Raw genomic sequence first — 11,873 nt, forward strand, 5'->3', positions numbered from 1 at the left:
ACAAAGCTAAAACGCTTTGCGAGTAACCATGAGCAGGTTAAGTAATTGTATTACTTGTGTGATCTAATATTTGATAGAAACAATTAATCGACTGATAAGCGCGCCCTCTCGTTTCTTAAAGTTCAAACCAGAAATCAAGCTTTGAATTCATGTAAAATTAAAAAACAACCAATGCATAAAACTAGATAAAACAAAATAAAAAATTTTAAGAAGTAACACTGAATTTACTCACTAAATTTGTAGGAGCACAACAAAAAAGAACAGTTTTACTTTGGAGTTAAAGTAGCAGCGTGTACTTGGCGCTAGTCAATAAGCAATAAGCTTGCTGAGCACTTATGTACATGCAGGTACTTAAAAGTTACGTTAATGCGAACAGCTTGTGGTTAAACTCAGGCAGGAGAGTGAGTACGCTTACTTTTTCCATTTAGATTAATTCTGGTTTTGGAGCGCACGAACTTTCAAGCTCACATTTAGCGTAAACTTCATTTCACAGCGCATTAGCTGCCAATAACTTTTCCAGCTTGAGCTATGCTGGCAAGCGTTTGTGGTACATGCGTTCGCTCAGACCACACACATATCCTTACTTAAGCACTTACCTACAACAAAAACTATGTATGTTTGCCTTTTTTGCATTATATCAAAGCTACCATTAATCCATCACTGCAAACCGAAAGAAAACACGCCGCTAGAGTACTTTCAAAAAAGCAAACCTTCTCGCTGTCGCAACCAAGAAAAGCAAGAAAGAATCTAGGAAAGAAATTGCCAAAACAACAGCAACAGCGTTGAGAGCAGCCGAAACAACATTAACAACACCAAGTTGTTTGATTATTCTCTTGAGTGCAATAAATTATACATGAAGCCCCAACAAAATAACACTTGAGCTGACAGTGCCGCAGTCTCCGTTGCGAGTTTGGCGGCATGCAGCAGTGTATGTGGCACAAACAGCAAAGGCACTCCGGAGAACATGTCGCAAACATTAAGCAAGCAACCCATAGGAAATAACTGCAGACACAACACAACACAAAAACACAAAAAGCAACGCAGAAGCAGCACTAGCCAAGTACATTTAACGGCAAAAAGTGGCGCCAAGAAGCAATTGCAACAATGCCAAAACTGTAGTTTGGAGCATGCAATGCCACAAAATCGACTTGCCGCAAAGACAAAGCGGCTGCAAACAAAGGAGCAGGGAACAGCAAGAATTAACGCACCGTTATGGGAGGAGATTGTGACCGTAAAGCTAAGGCAAGTAGCGTCAACGCTGCAGCTACTAAGCGCCATAAAGTGGCCATTAAGGCAATGCAGCAGAGGCAAGTACAAAGCGAGTTGCGCAGCGGCAGCTCCAGTGGCAGTGTCATAAGACATCAAAGGCAAATTACTGGAGCTAAAGTAGGAGCCGAGCAAAATTTAGTTAGATTAGTCGGTTGCCTGCTGCCAGTCGACCAAAGCAGAAACTAGCAGCCAGCTGGCGCCATTGTAAAGCCTGCTGCTCTCCCTTCGCCAATGAACTTAAGACCTATACTCAATTAGGAGCGTGTGCACATGACTGTATGTGTGTGTGTGTGAACGGATATTTGTTTGAGAGTGTGTGCTGTCGTTTAGCCGCCGCAACTATTTAAGCATGTCACAATGATGAAAATTGCGTATTTGATGGCGTAAGTTCCTTGGTGCGCGAAAATAATAGCATACCCTTAGGAGTTTAATGCGTAAAGTTGGCTGCGGCATTCTTGTTGAGTTGAGTAAGGAAATTAAAAACTGACGCAGTGAGTTTAGAAGGGTAAAGTGGACGAGCAACAACTAATTTCATATTGTAGCTGCTTTTGCATTTAAGAGAGTGCTTTTTTTTTTTGTTTTGAAGCACTTTCAGCATAAAAGTATTGATGGCCTCTGGGATTCTAATTACAGCAGCGTGTTATGCCGAGATCTTTATTTTTTATATATACATACTTTTGAAGTTTGATTACTGAGAACAAAGCGTTTCACAGCTTAAAAAAGGATGTCGGTTCATACGTCAGTACTCAAAAAAAAAATTTAACATTTATTTTTTATTTCAAATTCTATTGTATTATGCAAGGAAACTGCCGCAAAACTTTCTTACTCTATAAGACTAGAAGACATTGGTCTCATCTCACACGCAAAGATTATAGTATAATAGCCGCAGTGCACAACATTTCAGCCACGACTTGAGGCAAACGAGAAAAAATACAAATTTCGGAAAAGCTTTTTTCAGCCTCATTCCTTGACCAACTAGGTAAAAGCTCCGATATTATTCGTGAAATTACGAAGCTTTTAAAAAGCTGCTCATATTAGCATATTATTTCTGAAACCACTTCAAACTTGTAGAACTTTTTTTTCGGATAATATTAAGGAACTTATGTATAGAAATTGTCTTGAATTTAAAAAAAAATTAATCATTTGAGTTTTACAACTGACTCTTTGTGGTAGTTCTTCATGAAATCTTTAAGTACTTTCTCAAATCTTACCAAAAATCAACACTTTAAACTTTTGTATGTATGTCGGTTGTGTATTTATCTCTCAACAAAAGACAAGCTGCTTTGTTAGAATCTGTCAACAGTCTTTCGTTGCTATTTGCGGCGGAGCTTGAAGCAGCTGTTTGCGACAGTCTTTAACACGCAGCCAAAATACATTAGAACGTAGCAGCAGCGTCAAGTTCATTAACAGATAATTCCGTTACTTGATATACACTGCACACACTCACGCACATACACCGCTAAGCAAACAAGTTTAGTAAGTGTGAACAGCGCAATATTTGCTTTGGACTTACAGTTATGTCTAAGTATTTATATACGAGTATTTATGTACACAGCTATCGCATGATTAATTTAATTGTAATTACCGGCAAATAAATGCGCACAAAGAAATACATGCAGAAGCAGCAACAACTGTTCGCTAGTGGACAGGAAAATGATAAATTGTTTTTGCTGAGAGAGTTTTGCGAGAAACGGTATAGTTTAGGTGTAGCAATTGGAGTAGGCATTCGATACAAAGACCAGCTTGGAAAATTATTTTAATTAAATTTTTAAATTTTCGGTTTTGAAGCGAGTATAATTTTGGAGGCGCCTGTATACAGTATTCTATAAAAGTATTACATACATCTATGTATAATATAAATATAGTAGCAGTATAGGTGGTTATTTAAGAAAGTTAAAGCAAATGGATATTTTCTTTTGCCAAGACACTCAATTACATTACAAGAGCAAATGTGGATGGAAATACTTGATTTGAAAAAAACTTACAATAACAGGTGAGGTAGTGTCTGCAGAATCATAAAGTTTGCCGATCAGCTCTCTCTCTTTCTGCTGTGATAGAACAAGCTAGAGTTAAGATCAATAAAACTAGTTCAAAAACCAGCATGAAGGTGTGCTTTTTAGAAATTGATCACCGAGAGGGGCTTAAAGGTGTCTTTCGGGTACGGATACAAAAATGGAAATTGACTCAGTTAGTCGAATACATTTTAGTTTTGAGTGGAGCTAAGAAGTCAGTGCTTATTATCGTTCACTTTAGATAGAATTTGAACTTGGAACTATAATTTGAACAGCTGTCCATATAAATTTTGGAAAATTTTGAAAATTGGCTTTCGTTACCGGTTTAAAGGCGAGCCCGTAATAAACGAGTGCCTACTGTAGTTCATTTGTCAGCGTGTTTACCAACACTACTTCTCAACGGTGTAAGTTACTCACGAAACGTAGCTCAAACAGTACGCCAGCTAAGTTGCATGTTGACAGAGCCACGAAAGTGACGAAACCAACGTTGAACGGTGCAGCTTTGAAGATGAAATAGTGAAAAAGAATATGGCGACGGCCACGTAATAATTCAATTAGGGAGTGTAGAGTATAGTGAATGTAGTAGTGTTGTGGCAACAACGGCAAACATAACAGGACGTTGGCAAATGGCATTTTAATTACGCTTTAAAGTAAACTTTCGTTCTCAAGGACACACATACAATGAACACTTTTACGCATCATCACAGCGCTCTGCTCTCCACCTACCACGCTGCATGCAGTTGCTGCCAGCCAGTGTTGCTTTTAATTAAAGAAAAACATGTACACATAATTTAATAAGCACGCACTCGAGAGGCGCTCACACGCCGTACGTCGCCTAAACTCAATGCAAATTGCGAATAACAAATCAAAATAAATAAAAACATAAATGCAATTTGGGGCAGCAACAATTGCTGCCAAATGAAATAAAAACTTTTCAGAATTCGTATGCGACGCATTTGAAAGGAAAGAATAAAACTTAATTTACAATATTTATTTAAGGAAAAAAAAAAGGAAAAAGTGCACAAGCAACAATAATAACACGCTCCACTCTGACTCATGGAGCACATGAAGTGCGACGATCAGCGATAGCGTTAACAAAGCGGCAGCGAAGGCGCAGTAGCCACCAAATTACCCAACGGAATGAAACGTGCACTTGTGCCACGGCGCACTGAGCAAAAGTTGAATGAAGTTGAATCAAGCAACCGGTCGTCATGGCGTTGTGGCGCAGGGGAAGCCGATACCGGCGCATGAAGTTTTGCAGCGCGAGCAGTCGCTTCTAGTTGATTTGCCTTGCCGCAAACTTTTCAATAAATAAAATTAAAAACTTTTGCTACCTCGCAGCCAAGGAGCACACAAGGAAATCACACTGCCGAATTGTCGATTGCGTACACATGCATGCCAGAGAAAGAAGTAGGGTAGAGGAGAACCGATTTAAATGCGCAATAACACACACAATTGCCAAGACATGGCGAAGGGGTCCCAATCGCCGCAAATGCTGCAGCGCATCAATTGACCGTTAAATCTATGCGCGCCGGTAAAGTTTTAGGCGCCGCTCAACGCCCAGCAATGCAAACAAACTGACAGCAGAACTTTGCTGTAATGAGCAGCTTCAGGCGTACAGCCGCGCGGCGTACACAGCCACTCAAACACTTGAGCAAACCAAAACACTTGAGGCAACTAAACAATCACCTCGGTGCCAAATCTACGAATACGTGCAAATAATGAAATGAAAGTATTGAAAAGATCGCCTACTTCTTTCTTTTAGTTGTTGTTTGTTTTTACTTTTTTTTTTTTTGGGTTTTTTGCTAAAGAAACACTAAAAGTTTTCGCTTGCTCCGGGTGCTGCCTGCTCTTCGGCAGCGCAATGCAATCAGCGCGAAGGCATATAAGTATACACATATATATACAGTATAGCTATAGCGACGGAATGTACAATAAATATAATGCACATTCCCTCTAGGACACAAAAATATTAACACGACCATTACGGAATTGATTTTATGCCAAGCGAACGTCGGCAACTTTGAGGGTCAAAAGCTTTTCGGATCAAACCACAGAAGTAGATTCTCAATCGCTGGGTTAGATATAAGCGCTGGACTATCAGTGCTCACAAAGCTAAGTTAAATCCACGACTTTATTATAGACTTTACTATACTGGCATCTCACCTAAGATATCAGCTCTTTCAATGCTGGGATTCATCAAAAGTTGATGTCAATAATATCGTTGAACATTCAGCATTTAAGCTTTTTTTCTTTAATAGAAAACGACAAAAGCTCAAAAGGTCGCTATCTTGTTCGAGATGAACAGTTGAAACATATTTTGAAAAAACACAAAAAAAATCGTTAAAAAAAAGAAGAACCGCGCTTGGGTCTTGATACGTACCAACTTCAACCTTTTCTAAATATATTACACACAACGGTCTTCATGTTTGCTTTTGAAGTGTATTTCATTAATAAAAAGAAATGTCCTGCCGGGTCAACCAGCAAATATGTACGCACACACATCCACAAAAACACAAACTCAGCAAAGTTACGCGCTTGGCCGCAGAGGACAAAAGCCTCGCGGCTAAGGAATTTTGTATATACGAATAACTGAACAAGAAGAATTGGCCAAAATTGAAATGGACGAATCTTAAGTTAGCAGCCAACCGTAACAGCTGCTGCGGTGGCTATGGCATTGGAATCAAATTATGCAGAACAGCTGAAGTGCGAAAGGTCAAGCGTCGCCCCGAAAGCGAAGCCAAGTAAGTTTAGTTCTATATAATTATATTATATATGGTATGTGTGTATATCGGTGAGTGTTTGTTGTAATATTTAAAAGAATATTACATCGGTTGAGCATTCGATTTTGATAAGATACATAAATAGTATCGCAAGCACTCAAAGTATAGTGCACCGAAAAATCGAAAGAACAAATCTGGTTACATTGCAGATGGGTGCAGGATAGAGCCAAGTTCTACTTACATCAGAATCGGTAATAGCGAGAAGGTTATGAAATTTTAGTTCGTGCAATGAATCAAAGGCAAGCCGATCGATTTCGAGGTGTGGTGTTGCCGAGAACGTAGATCGTGTAACAGTTTGTGTTCGTGAGCAACCCGATTATATGTTCTTAAATGCATTGCTCAGCATAATGTTGAAGCTCATTCTGGAAACACAATGGTTTAAAATTCAAATGCTTCAGCGCTATTAAATAATTCAAATGGTTTGCCGCATTCTCTATACCCGCTACTCCTTACTTTAAGGTAGCCTTTGTCAAAAGGAGAGATTATTAATACTAACTTTTATACATATCGAAGTGAACTTATTTCTTTGGGACAGAGTGTCTTAAAAGTCAACTTTTCAGCAGCAACTACGCGACGTATCCCGCAATGCTTGTCGCGTTTTAAATAAAAATTTCTGCTGCCTGTTGCAGCAGTGCCAAAACAAGGGAGCATCATAGATAAATGAATACATTTTTAGCAAAAAAAAAATTAGTACCTCAAAAATAATGAAACAATTTCTATCTATTTTTTTTAATTTAAAAATCTTTTAGTTCTTCATGAATTTAGCAAATTTTGATTTTGAAATGCGTTGCACTAAAATAATGCATATTTAGGTGTCTGCGTGCATTTTCATTGGAAAAACTATTATGAAGCGTTAAAAAACAATTTTATTTACAACAAAAAATATTTGTTCTTAAATATTGACAAGTTTCTCTTGGTTGCTTATTTTTTCTGTCACATTTGCACTTACGTGTGGCAAGGTAATGCAAGCAAAACTTTTACACAGCTCCATTCGTTTATTTGTTTTCGCTACTCACTCTATTTTTTCAATATCATTTTGTAGTCAAATTTTATGTTTTTCGTATTTTTTATTTGACACGTACAACATTGCACAAGTGGCAACGTCGCGTGAAACGAGCTGCAAATATGAAAAGTTTTGCTGACAAAAACATACACAGACTCAACAATGCACAACTAACGGAACAACAGTGCCACTTGCAAGCGCTTGGAAATTACTTTTATATAGTATGTATGTTGCTCTATGCGCTTTCGTAAGCATTTGGGCACTTTAAAAAAGTCTGCGAGTTTATGAAAAAGTACAATAATATTCCAAACAAAAATTTAAGCGATAATTTCCAAAAGATTTACCACATTCAAGGAGAAATGGCTCCATGGCTTCAGCTAGACTATTCCACGGTCAAGGTGAAACGCGAAACAAATCTTCGTAAATATTCGAAACGACTCCGCTTGAAGCAGGTATGACGCGCTGGACCCGAACGTTTATGGAATGTCAGAGCAGGAAAAATTATACTGTGCTCAGCAGTCTATGCACCATATTTGTGCTACAGTTCGAGGTCGCACTATTGAAAACGCCTTTGTTCGACCATGGTATAAGAAAATACGAGGCGAATTTAGCGATGCAATTAATTTAAAAATTAGTAAAAAAGTGCTAAGTTGAAGAGTTCTTCAAAATTGTAAAAACTTGTTCATAACCAGTCTAGAAACATGACTCGAAGAAGTTTTAGCGTTTTAGATATACTTAGAGTAATAATAGCCTTAAAATCACACTAAAACATTCTAGCCAGCCACAGCAAACGAGCTGTATTGCTGCCTAACTGTTAGCGCGTGGTCACTAAAAGAAAAATGTAATAAACCCATACTCTGACACAGAGCCGTAAAGAGTTGTCAACTGACTGGAACAGCGTTGAGTTTCCAGATACAAAGCGGGAAATTTCTGAGAATCACAAACTTATCAACATATGCATATGTGCTGGCGCTAACTAGCCACACAAAGAAGCTGACAACCAAGCAGCCCTAAAATGCACTACGATATTTTTGTATTTAGACTTTGGCGCGGTTAAACACAAACATATGCACCTACACATGTTGAAGCAAATAGTAAAAACTCTACTGGCAGACTGCACCAACAAGCCCACTAGGGCTCTAACTGAACAACTCCAACTCGAACTTTCTAAAGAAATAAACACGTGTGCACACATACAAACATACATACATACCTACACTTCGATACTTTTTAAGTAATGCTCACTTTTGAGCTCGCCCACCTCAACAACACAGCGGCTAACTAACGATTGGGTTTGCCGACTTCCAGCTGTGTTTATCCACAACGTCTTACTCGGCAACACCAGCTGACTGCCGCACACTCTTTCTGCAACTTTCGCTGGCTGTTCGCGCGTCATACAATGAAACGGTGTTAACGTATGAGTTGCAGAAGCGCAGCACTCATGCTGCAACGTCATTTAAACTTTTCCCATTTTGTCAGCAAGAAAAGTGAGCAAAGTTGTTTTCTCATTTTTTTCGCTTTTTTTATTGTTTTTATATTTCCTTTTTAAATTTTTATATTTTTAGAATGTTGCAAATGTTGAAATGGACGAATGACAGCGCGACTTATAGCTACGAGGCAATCACTTTTGTTAAACAGGGCTTCTAGAACAATAACTAGCTTCTACTAGTTTTTAATGGCAAACCTTGTATTCAACGAGATTTAACGGTAATGGAAATGTTTGCAAATTAAATTAAAAGTAATAATAACTGCTTGAGAATCTGTTTGAACTTTGTCAGCGTTTGAGAATTAAAAGTCTTGATTATCATAGAATGCGATTTATCTGCTTTTCCGCTTTTAATACAATCGAATAATTGACTTATTTATTTAAATGATTGCTAGTGTTAAGACAAATTTTTATGAGAATGATATCTTAGTGCCACGGAGGCAAAACCCTACTAGGCCAGAGTAAGAGGGGTAGATAAAGTTAGCTTATCGTCTTCGTAACTACAAGTAAATGGGCGTACTTGCATCACTGCCACACCCAACAAAACTGAGAAACTGTAATTTAACACAAACAGTGCTACAGTGCAAAATCATACATAAATGTGCGATTATTGAATTTGATCTGCTCTCTAAGGAGTTTTTTGAAAGTTACTCATACAAGGCGTGACTCAACTAGACTTCATTTCTACTAATAAAAGTACGGAGTGAAAATGTAAAGAATCGGTGTATGACCATGCCCACCTCCCATATAACGATATTATTGGAAATAACCACAATATTTTAGTCGAATTTTCATAAGTCATCGATTGTCCGATTTTAACCAGTATTGGTACTAGTCTGAATCTATGTAGTAACAATGTGGCACATGTGAAAATTCTATTTTTCGAAAATAAACGAAGCTGCTTTATATATAGCGTTTACCAATAGGGATGATGTGATTTTGACAGCTCATGGCGGACATGTTTGTTTACGAATTTATGTCAAATTTTGTCATACTTTTCAACAAACCGAACAAATCGAATCTGATCATTTCTAAAATATGATGAAGGGGTTAAATATGTGAGAGGTTTTAGAAAATTTATGATACCTAAAATAGAGAATCGGCTTACACCTCTCTTTAAGTCCAACATACAGATTTCTGCTGACCAGTGGACCTTGATACCAAAAAAGGCCCGGCAAATTGGCAATACGATTACCTGGAGCAAAAATTTCTTAGAATCTTATTTTCTTTGAAATCTAAAAATTATCGAGACAGCTTTAAAAGCTTGGATCTCTTTCTTTACGTGTCTAAAACAACGACAAACATCCGGCATATATAGGCAAATGTTTGTATGCAGTTAGTGTCTGCTTCTTTCTACCTCTAACTCTCATTGTCCCTACTCACATCATACTTACTCACACTCAATTCAATCCCGTTGTACGCCGTTTGTCGCTCTTCAAATTTCCTTTGTAATCACAAAGTCTTCGCCGGTTGTTTGTCTTTGGTCTCAAATGATTTGCGCCTTAAGATATACAAAATGCCACAGCAAGCGTCACAATTGCGGACCACCAAGGCAGGTGCCGTGTGCGTCAGCCAACCGTTATAAATGTGCTGCAGCCGACTTTTCCCAGATTCGTTAAAGTTATAAGATCCAATGTACCTCGCTACACACACACACACACACACACATGCACAACACACATATACGCAGACGTTGTTTTTTTCGCTGGAGTGTGGGGAATTGAAAGTTGAAGAATCGCCAAGTTGGCGCTATTGTTTCTTGACTTTTTCTTACTACTACCACTCTACTGGCTGCTCGAAGCTTCGAGGTTGCATAAGCGGCAGTGGCAAATGGCAAGTTTTGCGTTGCATATCGTCGCTAACCCTGGAACTTTTAACATGTCTCACATTCGTATTGCAATTGCCGAGCAGATGGTGAATACAAAATGCATATAAACAACAAAACAAATTCAGGTGCCACAGCAAACACATGTCAGGCATAAAAACGCACACACATGCGCGCCAAGTTGTCGGTGCTTTGTTCCGTCGCTGCAGAAGAGATATTGTAAGCAATCTGCTTTGAGCTTTAGTTTTCGTTGTCGCTTAATGGAAAAACTTTTATGAAATCCGCAAAAATTCTCGATCTCAAATTTCTTACAACGAATTTGGTGGCGTACGGTTTGTGTCACACGTGGATATGTGTAGCAAACGGCAAAAAAGCTGAGAGAGTCAAGAAAAATATGTCGCAAACCTGATAGATTACTTGCGTGGCATAAACAGTTGCAGTTTACACATATATGTATGTATATATGGAAGCGCGGCATATGCGTTGCATGCCACAAAACTTGGCCCAAATCCAATAAGCGGCAGTGCGCACGCGTAGTATGCCACAACAGCTGTTTATGCGAAGTTTAAGCGAAAAGAAGCGAAACAAATGAGTACGCACAACAACAATAACAAGCACGTCAGCGACGTGATGGCATCGTTTGTGCAAGGCAGCGCAACAACCAGCAGTAAATCCTTCAGGTGCTTTGGGAAATTTTAAGTGTTTTCCGTTGCACTGCGTTGCTGCCAACCAAGACTGCGAAACATCATGAATATTTATTCACGCAATGGCAGTCGCTGCAAATATATGTAAGAATACCAAAAGCTTGTGCGTGTATATGTTCGCTTAAAATCTGGCTCTTAAATTTGCATTTTTTATTAAAAAACAAAAAAAGCAGCAAGCTCTCGCCATCTCTTTCTGGTTTATTTAAAAAAATTTCAAATGAGTGTTTCCATCTTGTCGGAATTTTTGCTTGTTACTTGTGGCAATACTTCAATCATTGCGTGCGCTCTCTTTAGAATCTGTGTTTTAGTGGTCGACACTTGGAGCAGCGAATTCCATCATTTATGGTAGATATAGTTAATTCTGCGACTTCGTATGATTTTGATTATGTAAAATGGCCACACAATATGCCTATTTGAAACCAAGTTTCAGTGAAGAATCTCTCGCTCTCTCTATCTCTCTCTTATTTCCCTCTATACTGTTTCTAAAATAGTTGCAAGTTTTTTTATTCCGAAAGCTGTACTTCAATACTATTCTTAGGATCATCTTTAAGATTTCTGTTATGTCAGTAAAGCTCGGCTGCTAAAAGCTGAAAGTGGCGAAAATAAAAAAGTTGTTTTCGAAAAAGAAATGGAAAACAGTGTCAAAAAAGAATATTGTTCAACGACAGACAAACTCGAATCAAAACTTTTTTATTTCTCTGCCGAAAGAATTTTTTTTCGCTAACTTGCAACAAATGCTGTACATTCACTTTTTTGCTGATGTTCTCTAAATCTCTTTTGCTCTGAACGCT

This window comes from Bactrocera oleae, chromosome 3 (genome assembly GCF_042242935.1).
Source record: "Bactrocera oleae isolate idBacOlea1 chromosome 3, idBacOlea1, whole genome shotgun sequence".
Taxonomy (NCBI): Eukaryota; Metazoa; Arthropoda; class Insecta; order Diptera; family Tephritidae; genus Bactrocera; species Bactrocera oleae.